General features: G+C 33.7%; 1 pseudogene; it reads right to left on the reverse strand.

Annotated features, from left to right (window-relative positions):
- Nucleotides 1-21,862: 21,862 nt before the first annotated feature.
- LOC100932116 lies at nt 21,863-22,512 on the reverse strand (annotated as a pseudogene).
- Nucleotides 22,513-26,166: the final 3,654 nt, after the last annotated feature.

Raw genomic sequence — 26,166 nt, forward strand, 5'->3', positions numbered from 1 at the left:
GAGTTAGGAAAATTGAACTGTATTAATCAAGCACATAAAGAAAAGTTTAATTAACAGCATATTTTGAAAAAAAAACCACATTTCTTCAGTGTTTGTTAGGAAGATGGAGGCATGCACTGGAAACACTAATTCTAATTATTACTGTAAGTGGGAGTTTTTGGCACAAGGTCAAGAAATAATAGGCGAATGTGTGAATCTCACTACCCAGCAGCAGTAAGTCTAATCATTTGAATAAAGCCAGTTGTTTTTTCTTGGACTGTCTGTGTGCTGTTCAGTGTTCTGGATGAATCTAACACAATCAGTCTGTTCTCTGGTGTATAACCACTTCCTGCTGACTCAGGGCAACCTGCTTCCTCTGCCGTTTATTAAAATGAAGCATTCATATTAAAACTCCATTTTTTAGTGATGACCAAATATACATTAGTAATGACATTATTAAAACTATTTTGCTTAAAATGAACTTTCACACTCGCGTGTTGCAAAGCAGCACAAACAAATCTATCTAATTTACCCTGCAATTGTTTCAGAGAGTCTGCAGATCTTTCTCCCTGGCCCTATTTCAGAAGGGGATTTGATTCGTGTTTCAGGAGACAATCTAAGTTTTTATGGCCATAAAAAATGAATACTGTTGCTACTCCTCTACAGAGCAAATAATGTATAATTCATAGATTTTCATTAACATGCAAATGTGAAATAGTGTCTCCTATGTTTGCATCTACTAATAATCTATTAAATATTTAGAAGCATAGTAAAGAATACTAAAAAAAATATTTGGTCTGGGTAACATTTAAGCTGGTTTCTCTATAGTTTTTATATTTACCCATATATTCATTCACATAAAGTAAAGGAAAGGGTGGGGGCAAGAAGCAAACCCAGATACTAAATCTATTTAAATAACCTGTATTTGTAAAATTAGAATTAAAATGAGCATCTTAGCATCTGGAAAGGACTTCAGAAGCTGTCTAATCCAACTATTTCATTTTACAGTTAAGAAAACGGAAGTCTCTTGGGATAAAGTGAGTTGTCCAACATCACAAAACTATGTTGTGGCAAAGCTGAGAAAAGATCTTAAGTTCCCTCATTTCAGTACTTGCTTTTCTTATTGGTATAGCTACTGATGTATAATAATAAGTTTATTTCTTCAGGAAGTAAGCTAGGTGGTTCAGCAGTTAAAGTAGGCAACTTGAAGTAAGGATATTTGAGTTCAGATGAAAGATGAAAACTATCTTTACATGCATTTCTTAAAAACAAATTCAATAGTATTTTATTTTTAGAAATGCATGTAAAGATAGTTTTCAACACTCATTTTTGTAAGTTTTTAAATTCTAATTTTTCCCTCCCTAAAACAGTAAGCAATCTGATATAGGTTAAATATGTGCAATTCTTTTAAACACATTTCCATATTTGTCTTGTTGTACAAGAAAAAACAGACCAAAGGGGGAAAAAAACCATACAAGAAAGAAAACAAAAAAACTAACAAACAAGCAAACAACTCCCTCTCAAAAAAGTGAATATTATACTATGCTTCAATCTACATTCAGTCTCCTTAGTTCTATCTTTCTGGATTCAAATGGCATTTTCCATCCCACTTCTACTGGAATTGCCTCTAATAACCACATTATTGAGAAGAGTCAAGTCCTTCACTGTTGATTATCACATAATCTTCTTGTGACTGTGGACAATGTTCTCTTGATTCTATTTACTTCCCTCAGCATCAATTCACGTAAGTCTTTCTGGGCTTTTCTGAAATCAGCCTGCTCATCATTTCTTATAGAACAATAATATTCCATTACCTTCATATAAAATAATTTATTCAAGCATTCCCCAACTGATGAGTATCCACTCAATTTCTAGTTCCTTGCTGCTACAAAAAAGAACTGCTACAAACATTCTTGAAACATGTGGATCCTTTACCCTGTTTCATGATCTCTTTAGAATACAGATCCAGGAATATCATGCTAGATCAAGGGGTATGCACAGTGTCATAGCTCTTTGAAAATAATTCCAAATTGCTCTCCAAAATGGTTGGGTCAGTTCACGATTCTACCAACAGTGCTATGTTCCAAATTTCCCATATCCCCTTCAATCTTTATCATTATATTTTTTGTCATCTTAGCCAATCTGAGGGGTGTGAAGTGGTCCCTCAGAGTTTGTTTTAATTCACATTTTTGAGTTCAAATCCTATCTTAGATACATACTAGCTATGTGATCATGGGTGATTCACTTAGATTCTCTGTCTCATTTCCCTCATGTATAAAATAGTTTTTATGAGGATCAAATAAATTAACATATATAAAATTATTTTGTATACATACCACTATAGTTATAAGTATTATAACTTTTATTTGTATAATTCTTAATTCTTTTCAAAATACTTTTTATATGTGACATAATACATACATAAAGACATAAAAATATTATAGACATTTATATGTAGGTAAAATATTACTTATATATTATAGTATAGCATAGTAGAGTATGATATTGATATAACATAATGTAATATATGTTAATGTAATAGTTTAGTTTGTACCCATGATTTCACTGTATAGGGAACTCCCAATATGTAAACATTCTCTTCCAATCCCAACTGCCACTTATCCCAGCAATTTATACTCTTAGAAAGTTGTCTGGGCTGCTGAGAGGTTATATGACTTACATAGTGTTTTACAACAAAATTGTAACTGGTAGGACCCAAACCCACCTCTTTCTAACCCTAGGGTCAACTCACTATCAAATATACCATATTATGATGTAAAACAAAATATATCTTTTTTTTAATGTATCTGCTATACCTTAGATGCTACTAACAAATAAATCATGTTCAGAACAAAAACATTTTATACATAGTGCTACATATGAGAACATTTTATTCTATTCTTGTTTAAAGTGAATTTTAAAAATAATGTCTTGGAAAATGGAACTGTTTAAAGGAAATTGATCAGGATAGTGTATTATACTTGAAAGAATTACACATAACAGGGGATGAAGAGAAAGTATTTTTTCTGAGGGGGGGCTTAGGGTTGGAACATAATCATTGTCTATAAATTTGTGAAGGACCTTTATGCTGAAGAGGTATTATATATATTTTGTATATTATCAGAAAGACTAATACATTTATATCCCCTAAAAGACAGATTTCAACTGAATAGGTTCCCAGATTCCTACCTATCTTGCTGAACAAGTGATCTATCCCATTGCATGATCCTTATATAATTCCCTATTCTCAGTTCAATCTCTATTTACCTAAGGGCTGCTTCCTTGCTACATGCAAATATGCTCATATTTCCATAATAATGATGATGACAGTAATGATAATTATAATAATAAAAAACACTTGATTTTCCCATTTCCACTATTATCCAATAGCTCTTCTTTTTTGTGACTAAACGCCTTGAAAAGGCATTTTGCAATTAAAGCCTCCATTCCTTGGATTTTTTTTCTTAATTCTCATCCTCTTAATCCTAGGCTGTCACAATAGCCCGATGGTCAGTTTCTCTGACTCAGATTTCTCCCCATTCTAATCCATCCTCTATTTAGCCATCAAAGTGATCTAAGAAGTAGAGCTGACCATGTCATTGCCTATTCAATAAAGTCCAGTGAGTCCCTATTTTCCAGAATCAAATATACTATCTGATTGATGATTTTTTACAAGCTGGCACCTTTCCTATCTCTTTAGTCTTCTTACATCTTATCTCTGCCATCCAGAGTCAATAATCTCTTTTTTTGATTCTCTCATAAGACACTCTATCTCTTGACTCTGAATATTTTCTTTAGCTGTTGCATCCATCAGGAATAATACCCCTCCTTATTTCTATATCTTGACTTCCCTGACTTCTTTCAAGTTCCCACTACAATCCCATCTTTTATGAGAATCCTTTCCTAATCCTGCTTAATTCTTTATTACTCCACTTTATCCTCTATGTTGCTTGTATGTTCTTAGTTGTTTTCATGTCTCCCCATTAGGCTATGAACATTTGTCTTGGGGGGAGATCCCAGAAATTATGTCACTTTTACATAATAAGTGCTTAATAATTCCTTTTGAAGTGACTTCCTGAACTGAACTAATGACAAAATGGTAACCTTTTGTATGGCACCAGCTAAGATCTAGAGGGTTTGATTCAATAATATTATAAAAAGAAGCAAAGTATTCCTATACCCAAATTTTGCTAGTATGGTTGGGTGAAAGTATCATGATAGTCCCTTGGCAATAAGGATAAGGTCACACATAATATGCATGGGAAAACTTCTTACTGGTTACCCTGATCTTACTCTTATCACTTTCACATTTCAGCATGTGTGCATCCATGCAATTTTATTTAGAGTAATAGCTCAAGAAAATTCTGAATCTATGATTCTATGATCATAAAGCCTGATCCAGCAAGGAATCCTACCCCTTGTCTGGTGGTTAGCTTTTTCATATTTGACATTATGTAAAATATTTTCTCTGCCTTTTGATTATGATTTCTGATGATTATTGAAAGATGACATCTCTTATTTCATGTGTTCAAAAGAGAAAATTGTCCTTATATCCTGCTTTTTAGGGTATAAATCTCTTTGTAAGAGACAAGTCAAAACTGGAGCCAGAACCTATATCATGCGAGATGTTCATTAATATGTTTTCTGCAGTGAGACTTATTATTAAGTTCTTCCCTTAAATACTGACCTGAATTACCAGAATCTGGGGCTCTCTCTTTACGTATCAGTAGAGGATACAAAAGAGAAGAGCAATAGCCCCTATTACATAATATGGGAAAGAAGAATTCAATCTGCCTTGAAATAAAAAAGATTCGTTGATTAAATAGAAATTTCTTTATAATTAGAGATGTTCATTCAGAAGATAGATGGTCACTTCCTGGAGATGGAAAAGGTTGATATTACATAGGATAAATGTGTTACCAGTTATTTAGAATATAAAGTTGGATTAATGTATTGTCTGAACCTATGTCCATATAAGCTAGGATTTTTAATAAAAGTTTGAGGAAGCCATGAATCATTCATCCATTTTTTTCAGCAGATATTTCTTGAGGACCTACTAGGAAAATCACACATGTTACCATGGAAAGTACTTATTTCTTATCTGGGTTTTTGTCACTAATATGCTCTATGACCTTAAGCAAATTTCCTAGCTTTAATTCAAAGATATATTAAACATGGTTCCTTACCTCAAAAAACTAGGCATTTAAACATGGTAATAATACATCTATGTAAAGATGTTACATATGACAAAAAAACTAAATATGTGATCAATGTCATGAAACAAATTACCATAGGGGAGAGAGAGAGAAAGAGAGAGAGAGACAGAGAGAGAGAGAGAGAGAGAGAGAGAGAGAGAGAAAGAGAGAGAGAAAGAGAGAGAGAAAGAGAGAGAGAGAAAGAGAGAGAGAGAGGAAAGGAGGGAGAGGGCAAGGAAGAGGAAGAAGAAGAAGAGGGAGAGAGAGAGAGAAAGGGAGAAGGAGAGAGAGAGAGAGAGGGAGAGGGTGAAGGAGAGAGGGGAAAGAAGGAGAGGGAAAGGAAGAGGGAGAAGAAGAAGAGAGAGAGGGAGAAAGAGAGAAAGGGAGAGGGAGAAAGATGAACATATATAGATAGAGAAGTGATCAGAGAAATTTTATAAAGAAGGTGGTTTTTGAGCTTGGCACTGATGAACTGGAAAGGTTTTCACAGGTTTAAATTCACAGGGTATTCTTGGATAAAGAAATATAATGAATAAGCATATATAAAACTAAGATATTTTGAGGAATTGTTGAATAGATGAGTGGAAAATAGCATAGTTTATATATGAAAGTGTGTGGCAAATTAGACTGGGAAAATAGAAGGCTTTGAATGTCAGGATAGGAAATTTGGACCTCATTCAATACATCAAGAGAAGTCATTAAAGCATTTTGATGAGGACAAAGCAGGACATTAAGAAGGTTAACCTTGGGGGGTAACAAATAGAGTAAATTGAAGGGAGAAACTTGAGGGAGACATAAGGAAAAGTTATTACTATAGTTCAAGGAGGAAGTAAGAAGGACCTAGAGTAATAATAGTCTAATGTGAATTTAAAAGGAAAGAAATGTATATAATTCCATATTCTGAGAAAATGGAAATTACTAAAATCTAATGCTGTTTATTCAAATGACAATATAAAGTCTCCATTTAGTTTCATGTTAAAATATTATCTTTCCTTCTCTGTGTTGTTTCTTCCTGAAATAGATGTAGATTATGTAAAGAAGTAAAGAATTAGGATGTAATTGTTTTCTGAAAATTCTATGTAAGCTTAACATTTACTAAGTTCTTACTACATGGTTAATATTTTCAGATGTGTTTTGACTACCTCTTCAAAAGGATCATTTTTGAATAAGAGATCAGTGAAAGACCTGGATTAAAAATGTTTTTCTTGTTTTTAATATAAATATGATTTTTGTATTCCAAATATGTCTTTATTTTATCTGCCTTCCATCTTTAATGCAAAATAATTCTTGTCTATTCATATTGACATTTATTTTAACTCCCAATTCAAGTGTTATCATTTAACAATTCACATTCAATAGAGTGTCAAATAAGACAAAAGGTGAAGATAGCCATTGTTGGAGAGGATGTAGGAAGGCAGGCATTTTGTTGAACCATAAATTAGTCCAGCCATGCTAGAAAATAATGTGGAACTGTGCCTGATTAAATTATAAATATCTTTTGACCCAGTGATGTTAGTGTTTTGTTTATAATCATAGAATGTTAAGAATGGAGGGAGAGAACTTATATAGATAAGAATACTTTGAACAAAAATTTTTGTTGTATCAAAAAACTTGAAACAGGAAGAGTGTACATTAACTGGGGAATGAATGTAATATAATATAAATTAATTAATAATAATTAATATAATATAAATTATGATATAATATTATTTTGCCATAAAAACAATAATTATGATGAGATCATGAAAATGTGGGAAGATACAGAGCTGATACAGCTTAAAATGAGCAGAAGCAAGTCAACATTATATGCTAAATACTTTAATATAAAGTTAAACAACTATGAAAGGCTAAAGAGCTCATATAAGTAATGACTAGTTGAGTTTTGCTATAATTTGTGTAGCATTCTATGCACTGCTTAGAAAAGAGATGATAGTGGATTAGAGGTGTAGAATGAGTTATATAATTTCACACTTGGCCAATATATTGATCTGTTTTGATTAATCATACATATTCATTATAATCAAGGTCTTCAATTTGGGAGTGAGGGTTATTGCTAGTAATAAAAGTATTGTTAATAAGATATATAAGATGCAAGGAAGAAAACAAAAAGTACTGATGAAAGGGATCCCAAGTATTCTTTTACTTCTGTGTTGAATTTGGTAAATACTTTAATAACTACTAATAAAGAAATCCACAGATTATTAGTCTTCTCCCTTATTCTTTTTAAAATACTGAAGTATTTCTGTTACCGATGAATATTAAATTAAAAATAAAATATTTTCATTTAAAATAAGATAAACAATAAATTAGAAAGTAAGAAAAGTATTTTAAAGGGTTGCATAGACATAATCATGTATAAAATTCTGTTATTTATACAGATTGTGTTACAATAATATATTTTATAAGGTATGAATAAAGTAATTCTTTTTGTTTCTCTGTCTTCATCTGAACTATTTGAGTTTTGAAGTAATTTTCAATATATCCAATTGCTTTTTGTTTCTCTTCTTGTCATTGCATATTTCATTTTGTTGTTTTTATTCTGTTTTCTTCACTTAATATCTTCTTATGCTTTTATTTTAATCTTCATATTTGTCATTTCTTATAATACAAGAATATTTATTTTCTTCCTGTATCATGATTATTCAGTCACTCTCTAATCATTGGGAATATAACTTGGTGGCATTCAATAATAGTGGAATGAGTCTGGGTGCTGGGATTACAAATACAATTCCAGGTATCACTGAATTGAAATCCTCCCCAAAAATGCTAACACTGACCTTTTGTAGACTTGTCAATTGTTTCTCCCTCCCAGTCATAGTCCCACTCCCCACTTCTCCTTTCATCTCATTTTTTCTTAAAATGAGGAATGGGGAAATGCTTTAAAATAAGGCCATGAACCACATCCACAATTAAAACATATATTTAATCTGGGACAGAGATTCTTAGTCTTTATTATGCCATATACCTATCTAGTATTCTGATGAAACTTCTGGATCCCTTATCAAAATTACAGTTTGTGACCTTTTCCATAATTGAAATAAATTCGAAATTATATTATTGAAAAATAAAGATTCCCCCCCCCATTTCAGGTGACAGAACTCTAGAATATATCAACAGATCCTTTGAGAGTCTGTACAATTCATGATAAGAACCTCTGATTAAGAGCAAAAGGAATGTGCTAGATTCGATTTCAAGATTCTCTACCTTATAAATTTATTGGGTTATTAGTAAAAGTAAAATATTAATTCAATTTTGCCCTCAGGTGGCTTCTATATTACCAGAGCACAGAAAATTAACTCAGAGATATTTCTTTCCCTTCAACTTTGCATACTCCAATCAAAATTAAAGAATACATTTTTTGAACTGAATCAGATCTAACAAAATGTCATTACAACAGTAAAAGATCGACTTAAAGCAAATTGTCAACTCTGAAGTAAATCTCCTTCAAAAGACTGTGAGTGAATGGGTAAAGGAGAGGATAACGATGATGCCCTTCAATTTTTAGATAGAAGAAATTAAAACCATTTATAATCATATGAAAAGGGACTCTAAATCATTATCGATCAGAGAAATGCAAATTAAGACAACTCTGAGGTACCACTGCATACCTCTTAGATTGGCTAAAAATGGCAGGATGGATGTTGGAGGGGATGTGGGAAAACTGGGACACTGATACATTGTTGGTGGAGTTGTAAATGGATCCAATCATTCGGGAGAGCAATTTGGAACTATGCCCAAAGAGTTATCAAACTGGGCATACTCTTTGATCCATCAGTGTTTCTATTGGACTTATACCCCAAAGAGATCTTAAAGGAAGGAAAGGGACCCACATGTGCAAAAAAAGTTTGTGGCAGCCCTTTGTGTAGTGGCCAGAAGCTGGAAACTGAGTAGATGCCAATCAGTTAGAGAATGGCTGAATATACTGTGGTATATGAATGTTATGGAATATTATTGTTCTGTAAGAAATGACCAGCAGGATGATTTCAGAGAGGTCTGGAGAGACTTACATGAACTGACACTGAGTGAAGTGAGGAGAACCAGGAAAATATCATACATGGCAACAAGATTATATGATGATCATTTCTGTTGGAACATGACTCTTTCCAACAGTGAGATGACTGATGATAAATCATCTTGTGATGAAGAGAGCCATCTACATCCAGAGAAAGGACTGTAGGAACTGAATGTGAATCACGATATAACATTCTCACTCTTTTTGTTGTTGTTTTGTTTTGTTTTATTGTTTATCTACTGATTTATGTTCTTTTTTGATCTGATTTCTCTTGTGCAGCAAGAGAATTGTATAAATATGTTTATACATATTGGATTTAATATATTTTAACATGTTTAACATATATTGAATTGCTTGCCATCTACAGAAGAGAGTGGAGGAAGGAGGAGAAAATTTGAAACACAAGGCTATGCAAGGATCAATGTTGTCAAATTATCCATAAATGATTGGAAAATAAAAAGCTTTTAAAAATTAAATTTAAAAAAAGGAAACAGGAAAAAAAGGATGATGCTCTTCAGTTGAATGGGTTTACAACTAAAGGGAAAAGCTTCCTTCTCTGTAGTGTCTACCTCCACCAGCCGATAAGTAGATGATGATGCTAATGAATCTAGAAAAATGTAGGAGCTCTTAAACACTGTTGATATTCTGGCTCAATATTTCTGCCAGCTTTTGAGAGGGAAGCATAATGGCCTCCCCTTTGCTTCTCTCTTTTCTTTTCAGCTCCATATTTTTCTCTTTCCTTTCAATCCAAAGCCATTCAGTCAATAAATATTTATTAATGCCTATTATGTCCCAGGCACTATATTTGTTGCCAGTGATAGAGAAAAAAGGCAAATGAAAGTCTCTGCCCTAAAAAAGTTAACGATATGATTGGAGAAGAAAATAAACAAATATGTTCAAGAAAACTATATGAAGAATAAAAGAGAAATAATCAAAACAAGGAAGGCACTAGAACTAAGATGTTTTGGGAAGGCTTCATGTAAAAGATGGGATTTTAGTTGGGACTTGAAGGGAAGGCATGAGGAGGGATAGATTCCAGGCATGAGAAACAGCCAGAGAAAATGAGAATGTGTTATTCATGGAACAACAAAGAAATCAGTGTTACTAGATCAAAATGTTCACTAAGAGGTGTAAGATGTTAGAAAATTAGAAAGTTAGGAGAGAGCTAGGTTGTGAAGGACATTCAATGCCCACTGAGAATTTTGCATTTGATCCTAAAGATTATAGGGAACCATTGAATTTTACTGGGTAGAAGGGTGATATAGTCAAACTAGAGCATTAGGAAAATCACTTTAGCAGATGAATACAGGATAGATTAGCATGAGGAGAAATTAAAGGTGAACAAATTCACAGTATGCCGCTGCAAATAGTCCAAATGTAAAATGATGAGAGCCTGTTCCAGGATGATGGAAGCATCAGAGGAGAGGAAGAGGAGTATTCTAAAGATAAAATAGGCTTTTGCAAAGAATGGATATGGGGGATAGGAGGGAGAGTAAGAGATAATGTGGTTGTGAGGCTTTTATAGTTTTGTTATGTAGAGATAAAACCAAAGCATCTACTGACTTCAAGAAATTTACCTTTTAATGCATAGATCATTCAATCTATGTATCCTGAGAAGTAAAGTAGACAGAATGACCTAAATTCTAATCCAGGCAGACTCAGATACTTACTAGCTGTATGACCCTGTGTAACTCCCTTAAGATCTGTTTTTCTCAGTTTCTTCATCTGTAAAATCAGAACAATAATATAGTACCAATCCATGAGAATTGTTGTAAGGATCAATGAGATCAAAATTATAATGAACTGGGCATAAAACAAACACTGTGTAAATGTTAACTACTACTATTATAGTATGGTAAAGCATATAGTAATGGCACATAATAATGAATATACATATATTTATTCTTTTTTTTTTGCTTGATTATATATTTCTATTTTTATTTTATGGGCAGAGTGCAACATTCAAGTTTTCATTCTGTTCTTTCTCACTTTCATTATATGACATGCCTACCTCCTTTTTCAGATCTTCCAAGTCCTGGATTATATTACTTATATTACTCTGCTACATGACAAGATTTTATCAAAGAGAAAACATTTTTAATCAACTTAAATAAATGAAGTCTTAAGTAGGTTACAAAAAGTAGAGTGTTAGAGATCACAGCTAATGCTGTTGAAACTGTAAAGATTCTGCTTGCAAAGTAATAAAATCAGGCACAAAAAGTCAGAAAAATTTCTCTGATTTGCTAAGCCAAGTTATATAAGGAAAAAAGAACTTTAACTAATTGGACCAAATGAATTAAAAGTAATTTAATAGATATAAGGTTATCCTTTTTTATGAATTACATTTAATAAGTTACATTACCTTTCATTACATACTTATTAGCAGTTTTTATATTTATAAATTAGGAGTATTCAGAGCTTTAAAATTCTTGGGTTAGATCAGAAAGTAATTCTGATATTCAGTGAACTGTACCTGATTTCCTTTTCTCTGAAATTCAACATGGATTTTACATAATAGTTCTTTTGTTACATCCTCAGTTGTAACCTTTTAAGCTCTACCATTTATAGATTTTTTTTCTCCCTCTATATAAGTCTTAAAATGCAATGAGAATATACCTTAATAATCAGGCAAGGAAATATGGGGTGTTCAGAGAGAATCAGCCTTCCTACAATGAGGGATTGCCAAGCTCTTTTCAGAGTTGTTCATCCATCTTTACTGTCTTTCTGTCACCTCTACTTACCTGTTGCTCCAAGAAGGGGTAGCATGAACAGTGGCCATATTTGGTAAATCTGCCTGGGCACACTGAGCCAGGTTGAGGCTAACTCATTGATTATATAGGGGGATGTCTACCCAAACCATGTGAAGACTTCCTGCAGTAGAATGAGAGGATGAGAACAATGTTCAAATGGCTATGAAGGTTCTGAAGAAGGTGCTCTAGAGTGCTTAGAGCTTGGTCAGACATTGAAAATGACAAGGTGCTCCACTCCATCCAAGGCTATCATCAATAGTTCTTACTTTTGTCTTGTATGGGACTTTGATGATTGTGGAAGAGAGAGTGAGACTGATGATGACTTTATGCAACTCTGTTTCACTTAAATCCAAATCATGGACAAGTCAAGAAATCTATCCCATGGTGTTACTGATTCTCTTCTAAAGGAAGGGTATACTATGATCACACAGCTTTCAGAAAGCTCCCCGACAAATCTAGGACAAAATACCGATGCTTTAAATAAATTGTTTTGGTCTCCATGTAAGAGAACTTGCCTTATAATAAAGATCAAGCTGTAAAAATGTTTTGAGATTTTAATAACAAAACACCACTTAAAGATGATTTTAAAAGTATTTTCCTTTAAGAAATCCTGCATTTTGCCAAATAGCCTTTTTAGTGAAGTTCTTATTTATATGTAGCTAAATTCAACATTTCTTCTATGCATATAACTATACTAGGAAGTAGATATACATAGATACCCAGTAGGACAAGCTGACTAGAACATAGGATGCCATAGAAGGAATCATTTTAAAATATTGGAAAGGCAGGTAACAGCCTAATTGGAGAGGGCTTTAAATACCAAGATGAATATTTTATATTTTATCCTAGAGGCAATAGGGAGCTATTATAGATTTTTGAATAAAAGAATGACCTGGTAAGATCTTTGTCTTAGAAATATCAATTTGAGCTCCCAAACTAGGTATATGAAGTATGGATTGGAGATACTGGATCTATGGAGACCAATTAGAAAGCTATTGCAGTAGTCAAGATGAAGGTGTTAAAAGCTTGATATGGATGGACTACAGTATGTTATTTTAAGAAGAGGAATGCAGGAGATTATCTATTTATCTGTCTCTTGTTTGCATATAGGTTTTTTGTGTGAGCTCTGTGAGAGCAGTGATCTTCCCCACCCCCTTTTATTTCTATCACCAATGTTTAGCATAGCTCCTGGTATACTTTTTGTGCTTAATAAATATTTATTGACTTGACCTTATCCTGACTGAATTAGGATTTACCTCTGTTTCCAATTTCTTAAATTCAACTTTGACAAATACAACCACAGGGTAAGAAATAATAGTCTAGTATTTTGTGGTTTGTAATACTGCTACTGAGCTATGATTATTGCAACACAAGTTGGAGATAAGATTAGCACAACTTGAGTCATAACCACTGAGATACAGAAATTATTTCTCTAGAATGATCCTGAAAAATCAATGTTTTGTTTTTTAAACAATATACAACCACAGTGCAGATACCAAAGAAAGGATAAATTATGGCATACTTCAATGCTTTCAGACAATTAGGGTATTCATATGTGTGTGGGTGTGTAGGAGAACCAATGTTTCAGTACTTGAGGTGTCTGTGTTATCCCTATTAGTTAATCTCTTTTTCTAATCATATGTGCCCTTGAAATCATATTTACATAGCTTCTTGTAAAAAAAGCATTATTGATTATGCTAAAACTTATGCAAACCTAACTCAAAATGATAGAAAATCAAAATTATAAGAGACCTCAGAGGTTAAATCTGACCTGGAAAAAATAGGAATACCTGTATTTCAGATGAACTACAAGTAAACCACCAATATTTTGGATGGATCATCTATCATCTATCATTTATTGAAAGATATACTAATTTATCTATCATAGAATGAGGCAACTAGGTGGTACAATACATAAAATACGACATATGGAATTGTTAGGAAGCTATGAGCTCAAATGGGATCTCAGACACATTCTAGATGTATGACCCTAAGCAAGTCACTTAAACTGTTTACCTCAGTTTTCTCAACTGAAAAATGGGGATAACAACAGTACCTACCCTGAAAGATTGTTGTAAGAATGAAATGATATATTTTTAAGTCATTTAGAACAATGACTGCCATATAGTAGGCACCAAATAAATGTTTTCCTTTTCCTTCTCTTAAATCCATAGTGATAAACAAATTAACTGGGACAAAGTAAGATAATTATATTTCCTGACATAAAATAAATTTCACACCTTTGTATGACTTAAAAAGCTTTTACAATTCAATTTGCCTTTTTTTTTTACTTGCAAACACTTGTTTTTATATGATTTGACATACAAGACTATGATACTTATTTTTTAATTACTCATCAAGAAATCATACTGCATTGGATGTTAACTATGTCCTTGGCAAATAGAACATTTTTCTTACCTTGTCTTTATTATAACTCATATTCTAATGGGATGTAAATAGTGGTTTATTGATTTTTAACATTTAACATTTAACAACCAGCTCTCTAAGTAAGGAAAAAATGAGTGTAGGAAATACATTTAAAGTTAACATAAATATTGATATTTTCTCCATCACTTTCTTAAATCTAGAAAAATTAACAAAACAGTAAACCAAATCCTGATTTGTAGCATTTACTGATTTCTAAGTTATAAATGCTCAGGAAAAAAAATCAAACAGCATCTTTTGAACTAGTTTAAACTGGCTCAAGCACATGTCTGGGCATAAATTACATAAATTCCCAGGCCATTAAAGCTTTTTAATCTCTATATTTTAGAATTATGACTGACTTTTTGTGACTCCATTTTTTTGGCAAAGATACTAACTAGAGTGATTTACCATTACATTCTCTATCTCATTTTATGGATGAAGAAACTGAGGCAAACAGCTTTAAATGATTCCCTCAGGATAACACATTTTGTAAGTGTCTGAGGCTGTTCTGAACTCAGGAAGATGAGACTGCTTGAATCCAGACCTGGTACTCTATCAACTATTCCAACTAGCTGCTACATATGTGTGTGTGTGTACATACATACATACTGAGAAAGAGGGGGGAGAGAGAGAGAGAGAATGAGGAGAGAGAGAAAGAGAGAGAGAGAGAGAGAGAGAGAGAGAGAGAGAGAGAAAGAGAGAGAGAGAGAAAGAAGAAATATCTATCTATATTGTCCCAAACCTTTTATAGGATGAAATTTATATAATTTTATGAAAATTTCTCATTTTACAAACTCATCCTGTCTTCTGAAGATGGTTTCATTATAGCTGTAGGTAATAAAGAAATTTTCATCAGTAAAAATACTTCTTTCCAATATTCAGTCTTCCAGTCTCTATATTGTCTTGTCTGTGGCCAATGTGTATATTTCTGCATATCAACAGTTAGCAATTTGGTAGTGCTTGTCATAGTCTTCTCATGATTCGTCTCTGGTCCCAGAAAAGACAGTAATGTGAAAACAATATACACCATTTATTCCTCTTTTCATTCAAACTCCTTGATATTTGTGAGATCTGTGTTTTTGAAGGGAGGGAGTAGCTCGTGATATGAGAATTGTAGAAATTTGGGGAGGAAATGGGATGAGGAAATGAATGCAAATATATCTGAGGGCTACAAAAGGAAAATAAATGTATAATAATGAATATGCATATTTGTGTGAATGTATGTGTATAATATATTGTATCAATATATTATGTCTCTTTTATGTGTGTGAAACCACATACAGATATATGCGCACACACATATGTATGTATATATAGAACCTTGTTTAATAATCCTAGGATCCTGCACCTCAGGAAAAGCATAAAATAAAAAGATGCATTCTTCTATGAAAAAGCAGTTCCAACACAGAATCCAAGTTGAAGAGGGATTTTCAGAGGATCATGAGCTCCAGTAGATGTTCCTTTTTACTGGTGACAGTCTGTTGGCTGCATCAAGCTCCAAAAGAATGCAAAGTCTCCTGCAAGAGAGCTCTCTCTCTTTTTTAATTTTAATAGCCTTTTATTTACAGGTTATATGTATGGGTAACTTTACAGCATTGACAATTGCCAAACCTCTTGTTCCAATTTTTCCCCTCCTTCCCCTCACCTCCTCCTCCAGATGGCAGGATGACCAGTAGATGTTAAATATATTAAAATATAAATTAGATACACAATAAACATGCATGACCAAACCGTTATTTTGCTGTACAAAAAGAAGAGATCTCAAACTACAAGAGTGCAAATGTGCCTGGTTTCTTTTTTTTTATCCCCCTTTGTTTTTCAAATAATCCTGAGAATCTCTCACTTTTTTCAAGGTTCAGTTCAAATCTATATCAAACCTTTCCTTATCCCCTTAATTGTTCTTTCTTTCTCTCTCCTAAATATACTTTCTGATATACTTTATATTTACTAATATGTGTATATGCCTTGTTCCCCCAGTAGAACATAAATTCGTTAGGGACAGGAACTATTTTATTTTTGTCTCTGTATGTCCAGGTCCTAGCCCAATGCTACACACATTAAAGGAACTTAATAAATGTTTGTTGAATTGAATAATTTTTGATGACAGAACAAAAAGGTTTTAAGAACAAAAAACTAAGAGCTTTCCAAACAAACAAACAAACTCCTGACTTTGTATATTACTATTTATTGTGCCTTTACCCAATAGTTCCTTATACTTAGACAGGGCTTAACAAGTGCTTATTAAATTCAATTACATTAGGAGGTATTCACTGTAATTCGATCAACAAAGCAATTTTTTATTGCAACACAGCAGTATCTTTTTGTGATAAGAGTTACCTGTACCATCAATTCTCAATTATCCTTGATAATGGGGAACCAAGAAACTTTTCTTACATGAAATCTATTCATCATCCAGAATGTTTACTTAAATCAGTATTCTAGACTTACCCAAAGGTTTTAATAAAAACAATAGACTGAGTAGCACAAGATTGGCACATAGTAGGCACTTAATAAATGTTTGTTGATTGATTAATTGAAGCATTAACTCTTCACTTTAGATGAAGATAATAAAGAGCAATTGAATAACTCAATGCAAGACCCTAAATAAAGGAGAGCAAGCCCCTCTATATAGGAGAGCAAAGTTCTCTATATAGCAGCCCTCTAATACTTGAGAAGGAAGCTGGGTTATTAACTTCTATATCTGGAGGAATAGTGGGAAAATCATCACAAAATCAATTTCTAAACCTATTGAAAAATCAGATACAAGGTAATTACCAGACTGATGTATCTATGTCAGACCTATCCAATCTCTCTTCATGACAGACTGAAATCCTGCTTGATGAAGAGGAAGCCACAAACGCAATCTATCTTGACTTTAGCAAGGTTTTGACTTCTGTCCTACACAATTTACTTATCTGTGAACAAGGGAAATGTAGTTTGAACTATACAACTCACAGGCACATACACAAGAGCCATTCTTTAAAGTAGTTGTCAAGGGGACAGTGTCAGTCTCAAAGATTTCAGGAGGTAATGTTTTGTTCCTCTGGCTTGGGCCAAGGATTCATTAACATTTTCATAAATTACCTAGACAGAATGGTCCAGGGTACCACCAAAGGAATAGATATATAAATGAATGCATAAAGTACAATGAAATTATTCTATTTTTGACAGAGGGCCTCTCAATCAATTTATGTTAAGTGATTATTACATACCAGTTAGTATACTAGGCACTGGGAATATAAAGTCATAAATGAAATAGCCCCTACTCTTAAAGAGCTTATATTCTATCAGAGGAAATAACACAAATATTTAAAAGTATTTAAGAAGGAAAGAAATAAGAAAAGAAAAAAGGAAGGAAGGAAAGATAAATACATAGAATAGTCTTACATTTACCAAGATTTTATCTGGCTCTTCTCATGATGAATTGAATTGACAATTACCTTGATCCACCATACTGGAAATGAGATCCAGTTTGCAGAATAGTACTTATTCTGTTTGACATCATGTCTATTTTTATTTAAACTTACTTTCTAAGAGTTCTTTCTTCTCCTAGATCTGACCTATTTTCTTTTAGCTCCTAGACCAGGATCATTTCCTAATTCACTTCCATACTGGATAAAAATACCACCTCTAATCTTCAGCCATTAGTGACATGACCATAGTATTCTATGTTCTGACATTTGATGTATTGTTTATTGGTGAGGGTTTGGGTTGTAGTGGACAAAAAGATGGATGGAAGAGGGAAAGGAGATATTCAATTTGGTGTCTATTTTGAGGCCGTTCTAAAAAGCATGAAGCTGGAACCACTTTAAGTGTTTATTTTCCAAACCCTTCTAGTATAATGGGAACAGTCAAGATCTATACAGGAGGCGATATAAGGTTTGCAGTTTTATGATAAGCATATCAGCCAGTGGGATGATGGAATAAACCCCAGTGACAGCTGTGATGATTCTTGAATTCAGGCAGACATCAACAGCACGTCCCCCATAGCTTATAGACACTGTTGTAGAATAGGGTCAAGGCTTATGGCAGATGTTGAATGTCTCTGAGCTATGTGAAATTTCTCTCTGTGGATCCATCCCTAACAACCATTACATCAAACAACAGGTACAGCAAAGCTCATTTTCTTCTTTCACATGACATTGGAGATACCCAAGGGGCAAAGCCTTATGCTATTGCCTGCCGAAAAGATGCTGCTCTGAGTGCCAAGATTATGCAGACATGTAGGATTCTTTCACAGTTGGACCTGTTCTGCCCATCAGGATATAAAGCAGTGATATTTTTTATGCCCCAAACCCTGAGCACCATTACAACCCTATGGCTTGGAGTGAACATTAACTGAGATAACTGTAATACTTATGGCTAGAAGTACAAGTTTGGGGGGAAATTCTTGGAATTTTAACAAGAAATCTAGATCATGATTCCAACCTCAAGAAATATGGCAGTGTTTCCTTTGATAAAAACTGATTGATTCAAATAATTTAATTCATGAGTATCGCTCAAATTCAATATAAATATTAGCTTTAGAAATAAAGCCTGTATTAGAATCAGAATCAGAGAACTACAAAATTAGAGTGAATCACAGAACTCTTATCCAATGTAAACCCAAAACTTGAAGCCCATTTATAACAACCCCTGAAAAAGGTCATAAATCCTTTTCCTTAAAATCTCTAGTGATAGAAAAATCACTTTGCACTGGGACAGCCCATTCTTCTTTGGGATAGCTCTTATCTTTAGAAAGTTTTCTTCTTATTTTAAAATAATATCTGCTTCAAACACGACTGTTGATTCTGCTTTCTGAAGTCAAATTGAACAAATCAAATATTTTCCTTATCAAACCCCATTAAATATATAAAGATAATCATCATCTCCTCCCCAAGTTTCTTTTTTTTCTTTGCCCCCAGAGCCTTTAACTAGTCCTCATATGACTTTTTAGGCCAATATTTCAATTTAACACTACTAATCATCACAGAAGTGACATTGCCCATGTTTGGTCACAGCATCATTTCTATCTTAATATAAACAAATCCCTGGTGCAAGGAAACTGTAAACACTTGTATTTTTGGTATGCTAAATATGATTACCTACCCAGACAAGAAAACAGCCCCAGGTAGCCCAAGCAGCTATGCTTTTTCTATATGTTTCTATTGCTCCCTAGATCGGATCATTCTATGATATATCCAGATGAGACTATCTCAGCTGGGTTCTGACATTGCTTTGTCACTAATGACAGTGGGGGAGGGTGAAGAGCAATAGCTGCCTGTCACCTCTGGAGATTCTGCTTAGTAATATTTCACTCTATATTTTCTTAGCATTTATGTTATGATAAATATCTATATTTATTTATTTTGTTTACAGCATAGAAGTATTGTTTAGTACAAAGATGCTAGACTTAAAGTTAAAAGAGGTGGATTTGAGTCCCAGCTCTGAAATGTAGGAGTAAGTTTTTTTTTCCTGAGGAAAGAGCCTGAAACTTAGTTTCTTCATATGTCAAATGGGAATAATGATGTTTGCTCTATTTAGGTCATAGAGTCTTTGTGAATTTAAAATGAGGAACAAGAGCCAGAGCCAGAGCAGATGCTAATAAACATGGTGGATGTATTAGCAATTAAATCAAAAATAGTTTAAAAAATTAAAAACCTATATAAGCATATGCATAAAATCTGTATAGTGTATTACATAGCATAATATAGTACAAGATAATATATGATATGCCATGATAAGGTAGAAAATACAGTACTATGCATTATGATTTAAAAATAATGCAAAAGAAAACAATATGACATAAAACAGCAGAGGCTAGAGAGCTGGTGTGCAAGACAGGAACTCTTGGTTCTTGTTTCTTTGACACATACTGACTGTGTGACTCTAGAAAAATCATTTAACCTCTCAGAGCTCTAGGTCAATGGTATCAAACTCAAATAGAAGTCAATAAAACTAAGCTACATATAAGTGTCCCTTAGATCAAGGCTTCTAAAGTTTTTTCTAAACATGAATCCTTTACACCCAAGAAATTTTTATATTATCTGAGTATATAGATATATGAAGTAGGTATACAAATCAAACATTTATACATAATAAAATATAATTTTCAATATATTCAGTTACAAGTCTCCATATGGGGTCATGAACCACAATTTTAAAAAGCTAGGTTTTAGAGCACATCTTAACTTAGAAAACCACATATGACATTATCTTTATTTTGTTGTATTTTTATTTATTTTGTCAAATATTTCCCAATTACATTTTGATATGGTTCAGCCCCACTCAGGAGTGCTGTGGGCAGCAGGATTGTGGTCTGGGCAGCCCATTAAGGCTAAAAGTTACAGAGAAATTGCCAACCTCTAGTTGTAGACAGAACTTCATCTCATTGTTCCTTATACCAGTAACAGCAAAAACCTCATCCCTGTCTTCTCTCCATATAATGTATTAATATATGATATAAGCTATGCAATCCAATCCAATCCAATAAAACAGGATACAATGTGTATGGGAATGTGAGAGCTATAAAATTTAACTGTCAAATTGATTTTTTATTGTTAGGTGCTGGGACCAATGGGTCAGATACTGACTCTTTAGGAATATAAGTACACATATAGCTGACAGCACTCTCCAGTAACCCAAAAGTTATCTTTTATCTCACAAGTTCATGATTAGTCCATAATTGTAGCTCCTATCCCATTTGCCAGAAATCCCTATGTCACAAAAACCAGAAGAGAGCATCAGTTGATATGAACCATCCACTACTGCCCTCTGTTGTCCTCAATCAAGCCTTTGACCTTAGAGTGACTCAGCACTGTCCAAATTAATCCTGTCTATTATTGCCTGAAGTTATGAGTTATTTTTCTTTTTAAGTCCCTTAAATTTTATTTTTTAGCCACTGTTTTGACTTCTTTATCATTCCCATCATCATTTATTAAAATGAAATCTTACAATGAGAAGTTACTTGAAAGTTCACATCTCTCTAATGATTTAATATGACTACCAAAAAATGTAATGCAGTTTTAGGTTATATTGAAAAAGTTAAAACATAACCCATTCTACTTTTCCAGTTTTCATTATACTTCTCTCCCTTCATGATCACTCTCATCAAGTGACAGAGACTGCCTTTTCACATGGTCTATGTCTATAATGCTCTTCCTCATTTTTGGTTCCTGGTTTTACTGGCTTCCTTTAGACTTGATTAAAATTCCACTTTCTGCCTTGCCTATTGTACCCCACCATACCATCTCCCAATGCTGTTACCTTTCCTCTAAGATTATCTTCCATTTACATTGCATATGTCATAAACATAACTAGATATATATATATGTATCTATCCATATGTGTATATGTGTTCTTGTTTGTGTGTGTTCATATGACACAAAGACAGACATACAGAGAGACAGACAAAGAGAGATAGAGAGCAGAAAGAGAAAGAGAGAGAGAGAGAGAGAGAGAGAGATTTGCATAATAAGTATTTTTTTAACAATCTGGGAATTTATTAATGAATGTCCAAGTTAGGGTTTATTTGCCCTTCGGGCTTTGATCTTTCTTAGTTCGAACTCCAGCTCTTTGTCCTTGAGCACGGGGCTATCTGCTCTGCCATACTGGCCTGGCTGGCCTTGATGCACTACAAAGAGTTGCCCTGCTGGAACTGTTACTCTAGGAGTGAGCTAATCTTGGTGTTCTTCTTCCGCTCCTCATATTTCTTCTGGATGCTCTTCGATCGCTTTTTATTTAAAATGTCTTCCTCCTCAGGAGTCAGCTTTGCTCCCTTCTTCTGGCCCAACGGCAGAGCATAGTGAGACTCATAGCACTGTCCTATCGATAAGCATAATGCATTTCTTCATCAGCATCTTCTGGATGCTCACTGTTGGATGCATTGTAGATCACATCGATAATACTTGCTTTTTAGTCATAACACTCAAAGTCCCAGGAGCAGTCGCCAACTTCTAGCTTCAGTTACTTTTTGTTTCTCCTGAGGACTTGGACCATGTGGATGCTGCAGCAAGTGTGGATGCTGCAGCAAGTGTGGATACTGCAGCACGTGTGGATGCTGCGGCAAGTGTAGATGCTGTGGAAGCTGACACTTGCGCTTCTTGTGGTAGTGCTTGCGCTTGTCCCCAGTCTTTCCCCGCTTGTGCCAGTTGATCCAAGAGATCTCCATATTCATCATGAACTGCAGAGAGCTAATAACAAGTATTCACATAGATCTTTAAGGTTTATAAAGTGCTTTGTTATTTAGGAAGGTATTAATCCTGCTGTCAAACCATATCTAGAGAATTATGTTCAGATGTAAGGACAACATTTTAGGAATCTTCTACAAGACAGAAATGAGGATAATTAATAATAATAATAATAGCATTTATATGACACTATGTACCAGGCACTGTAGCTAAAGTTTTACAGTTATTATCTCATTTGATCTTCACAGTTTCTCTGACAGGTAGGTACTATTATTATCCACATTTCAGATGAAGATATTGAAGCAAACATATGTTAAATGAATTGCCCAGTATCGTACAGCTAGAAAAAGTATGTAAGGCTGAATTTGAATTCAATTGTCCTGACTCCAGGTCCAGTGTTCAGCATTCTATCTGTGATTAAGGACTCTGGACTATAGTCCAAAATATATGAGAACTGCATGAAGAAACTTTGGAAGCTGTAGATTCCTTCTTATGGGAAGATGAATGGAAAACTCTTTGTAGAAAGTCTTTTTATTTAAATGTGTTGGTCTAAATGAACTTTAAATTACTTAAAATTTTTGTGTGAGTTTGAATTTTAGCTCTTTAATTTAGACTCCTGGCTTACACAGAAATCCCTTGTCTACCATCCCATAACTCATCATGCCTGAATTTTGATCATTTGTTTCATGACGCTTCATTTCTAAAGTGTCAGACCACATTACTATGTAGTAGGCAGAAAATGGAAAATTTATATGAAGAGATCCACTAAGTTTTTTTGTCTACTTTGAAGTGAGAGATAGAATTCAGTAATGTTAACACTGAGACCTTCCCAGGTTCCACTTCATAACAAAAACCTAATTTGTTTTCACTAGCGATTAGAGAAATATAAAACAACACAATTCTGAGGTATCAACCTCCTACCTATTAGACTGGCTAATATGACAAGAAAAAAACATTTTGGATGTTGGAGAGGATAGAGAAAACTGGAAAAATAATGCACTGCTGATGAAGTTGTGAACTGATGTAACCATTCTGGAGAGCAATTTGAAACTATATCCAAAGGGATTTCACACTGGGCATAATATTTAATCTAACAAGATCTATCTCCCAATGACATCCAAAAAGGGGGAAAAGGACTTATTTGTACAAAAATATTTATAGCAGCTTTTTTTGGTAGTTGCTAAGAATTGGAAATCAAAGGGATGCTCATCAATTGAGGAATGACTAAACAAGCTGTGTATGTGGTAGTAATGGAATATTACTGTTCTATAAGAAATGACAAGCAGGATGTTTTCAGAAAAACCTGGTAAGATTTACATAAACTGATGCATAGTGAAGGGAACAGAATCAGAAGAACATTGTACATAGTAACAACAATATTGTTTGATGAAGAATTGTGAATGACAACTGTTCTTGGCAATACAATGATCTAAAATAATCCCAAAGGAGTAATGATGAAGCACACTATCTACCTCCAAAGCAAGAACTGATATTGGTTGAATACAAATTGAAGGTATTTTATCACTTTATTTCTTTTATTTGAGTCTTCTTCTACAAAATGACTAATATGGAAATATTTTACAAAATTGCACATGTATAACCTATATCTGCTTGCTTCCCATCTCAAGAAAGGAGGAGAGAAGGATAAATAGAATTTCAAACTCAGAACTTTAAAAAATAGGAAAAAAACTTGATTAGTCTTGACTAATTGTAGGAAAAGGATAGTAGTTGGGGAAAAAGGGCATCAAGTGCTCTCTCAAAGTCTAATGACACACTTGAGAAAGCCAACACTTCTTGAGAAAATACTTTTCCTTAAATATATAAACACACATTGAACTGATCTGTAAAATGAATCCTGACAAGTACTATAATAATAAAAACACCTCCTGCAACTTAGCTTTATAAAATGCTTTAAAACTTTCCAAGTCCTCTTTATAAAAAAAGATGTTTAGGGATTTAGGCTTGAGATGAAATTACCAACTAGATGGCACTATGTTAGAGTTAGGAAGACTTGAATTCAAATCTTGCCTAACATACTTAAGAGCTGTATGATCCTGGCAAATCATATAACCTTTATTTATCTTGGCTTTTTCAACTGTAGAATGGAGATAATAATATCCACCACCTCCATGTGACAAAACTGGGCAACTAATGCACTGCTGGTAGAGTTATGAACTGAACCATATTCAAATGAAACATTTATAATATGCATGAAATAATACCTTATATTCCGTAGGTGCCAAAAAAATAACAGGTATTATTATCTTTTAGCTGAAAGTATAAAAGCCAGTTAACCTTATTCATTCCACATTATACAATAGAGGGGATTTGGATCATTGGATAGCATACTAGTTTTTGGACAAAAAAAGCTTACATTGGATTCCCCAATCTGTTAACTCCTAGTTGTGTGAGGCTGAGGTAGTCATTCATTGTTCTATGCCTCAATTATTCCTCAGCACTCATGTACTATCAACATGTATTCTGCTATTGGCACTTCAGAGACTTTCTCATATTTTAGCTCATTTGATCCTCACAATCACCCTGGGGGAGAAGTGCTATTACCATCATAATTTTAGAGATGAAGAAATTGAGTCTAAAAGAAACCAGTCTCACACAAATTGTGTCTCAAGCAAGGGAAATATATACATCTTTTTTTACCCCAAGTCCAGAAGTTTATATTAATTTCACTCAATGCTACTAAAAGGAATGATGAAACCAATGACATTTGTGAATTTGCCCTATATATTCTCTGGGACCTAAAGAGTCTTACACTTGGTTATTTAAAAAAGGAAATATTAAGTGAGTAATCCTATGTCTTCAAGGTACTTATAATGATACTTCCAGGTTTTTCAAAGACTGACAAGAATAAAAAGAGGCTCTCCTTAAATATGACTTGAATATGTAAGGAACAGTGAAGTGGTTCAATAGATAAAGCATTGGACATTAAAAAGACTGAGTTCAAATCTCACCTCTGACACTCACTAACTATGTGACCCTGGGCAAGTCAGCTAGCATTATTTTCCTCAATTTCCTCAACTGTAAAATGAGCTGAATAAGGAAATGACAAATTACTCCAGTATCTCAAGTAAACCTCAAATAAGATTACTAAGAATCAGACATGACTGAACAATAAAATCCCTATATATATAAGAACCAGTGATATCAGAAAGACCTCTGTATCCCCTTCATTAAGAAACAAATAAATCCTGTATTGGGGAAAAATTCAACCTTATGTGCTCCCAAATTCCTGCAGCCTTATCACATTCAAGAGGTACTGTATCACAATTGTCAGAAAGGCAAAAGGCGTGGGTGTCCTAGAAGCTGCTAGGGAGTTTGTATGCCTTATAAATACAGAATGTACTTTGCATGATGTATTTCTGTGTTTCATCTTCTGTCAGTATGACTGTTTAGTTTGGGCTCCAGAATAAACAACCTCTGCAAAAACTGTTTATTCACACTGACCAGAAACATTTCCCCATAAAATCCAGTGAGCTGGGTTGAACGGAGTTCTGGGTTTCCTGTCATATTTTGTGATTTCACAGGCAGTAAACCATGATATAATCATTTGCATCCATATTTCTCTTTGAATTTTACTTTTCATAAACATCTGTCACCTTCAGAGATAGTAATGAATC

This window comes from Sarcophilus harrisii, chromosome 4 (genome assembly GCF_902635505.1).
Source record: "Sarcophilus harrisii chromosome 4, mSarHar1.11, whole genome shotgun sequence".
Lineage (NCBI taxonomy): Eukaryota > Metazoa > Chordata > Mammalia > Dasyuromorphia > Dasyuridae > Sarcophilus > Sarcophilus harrisii.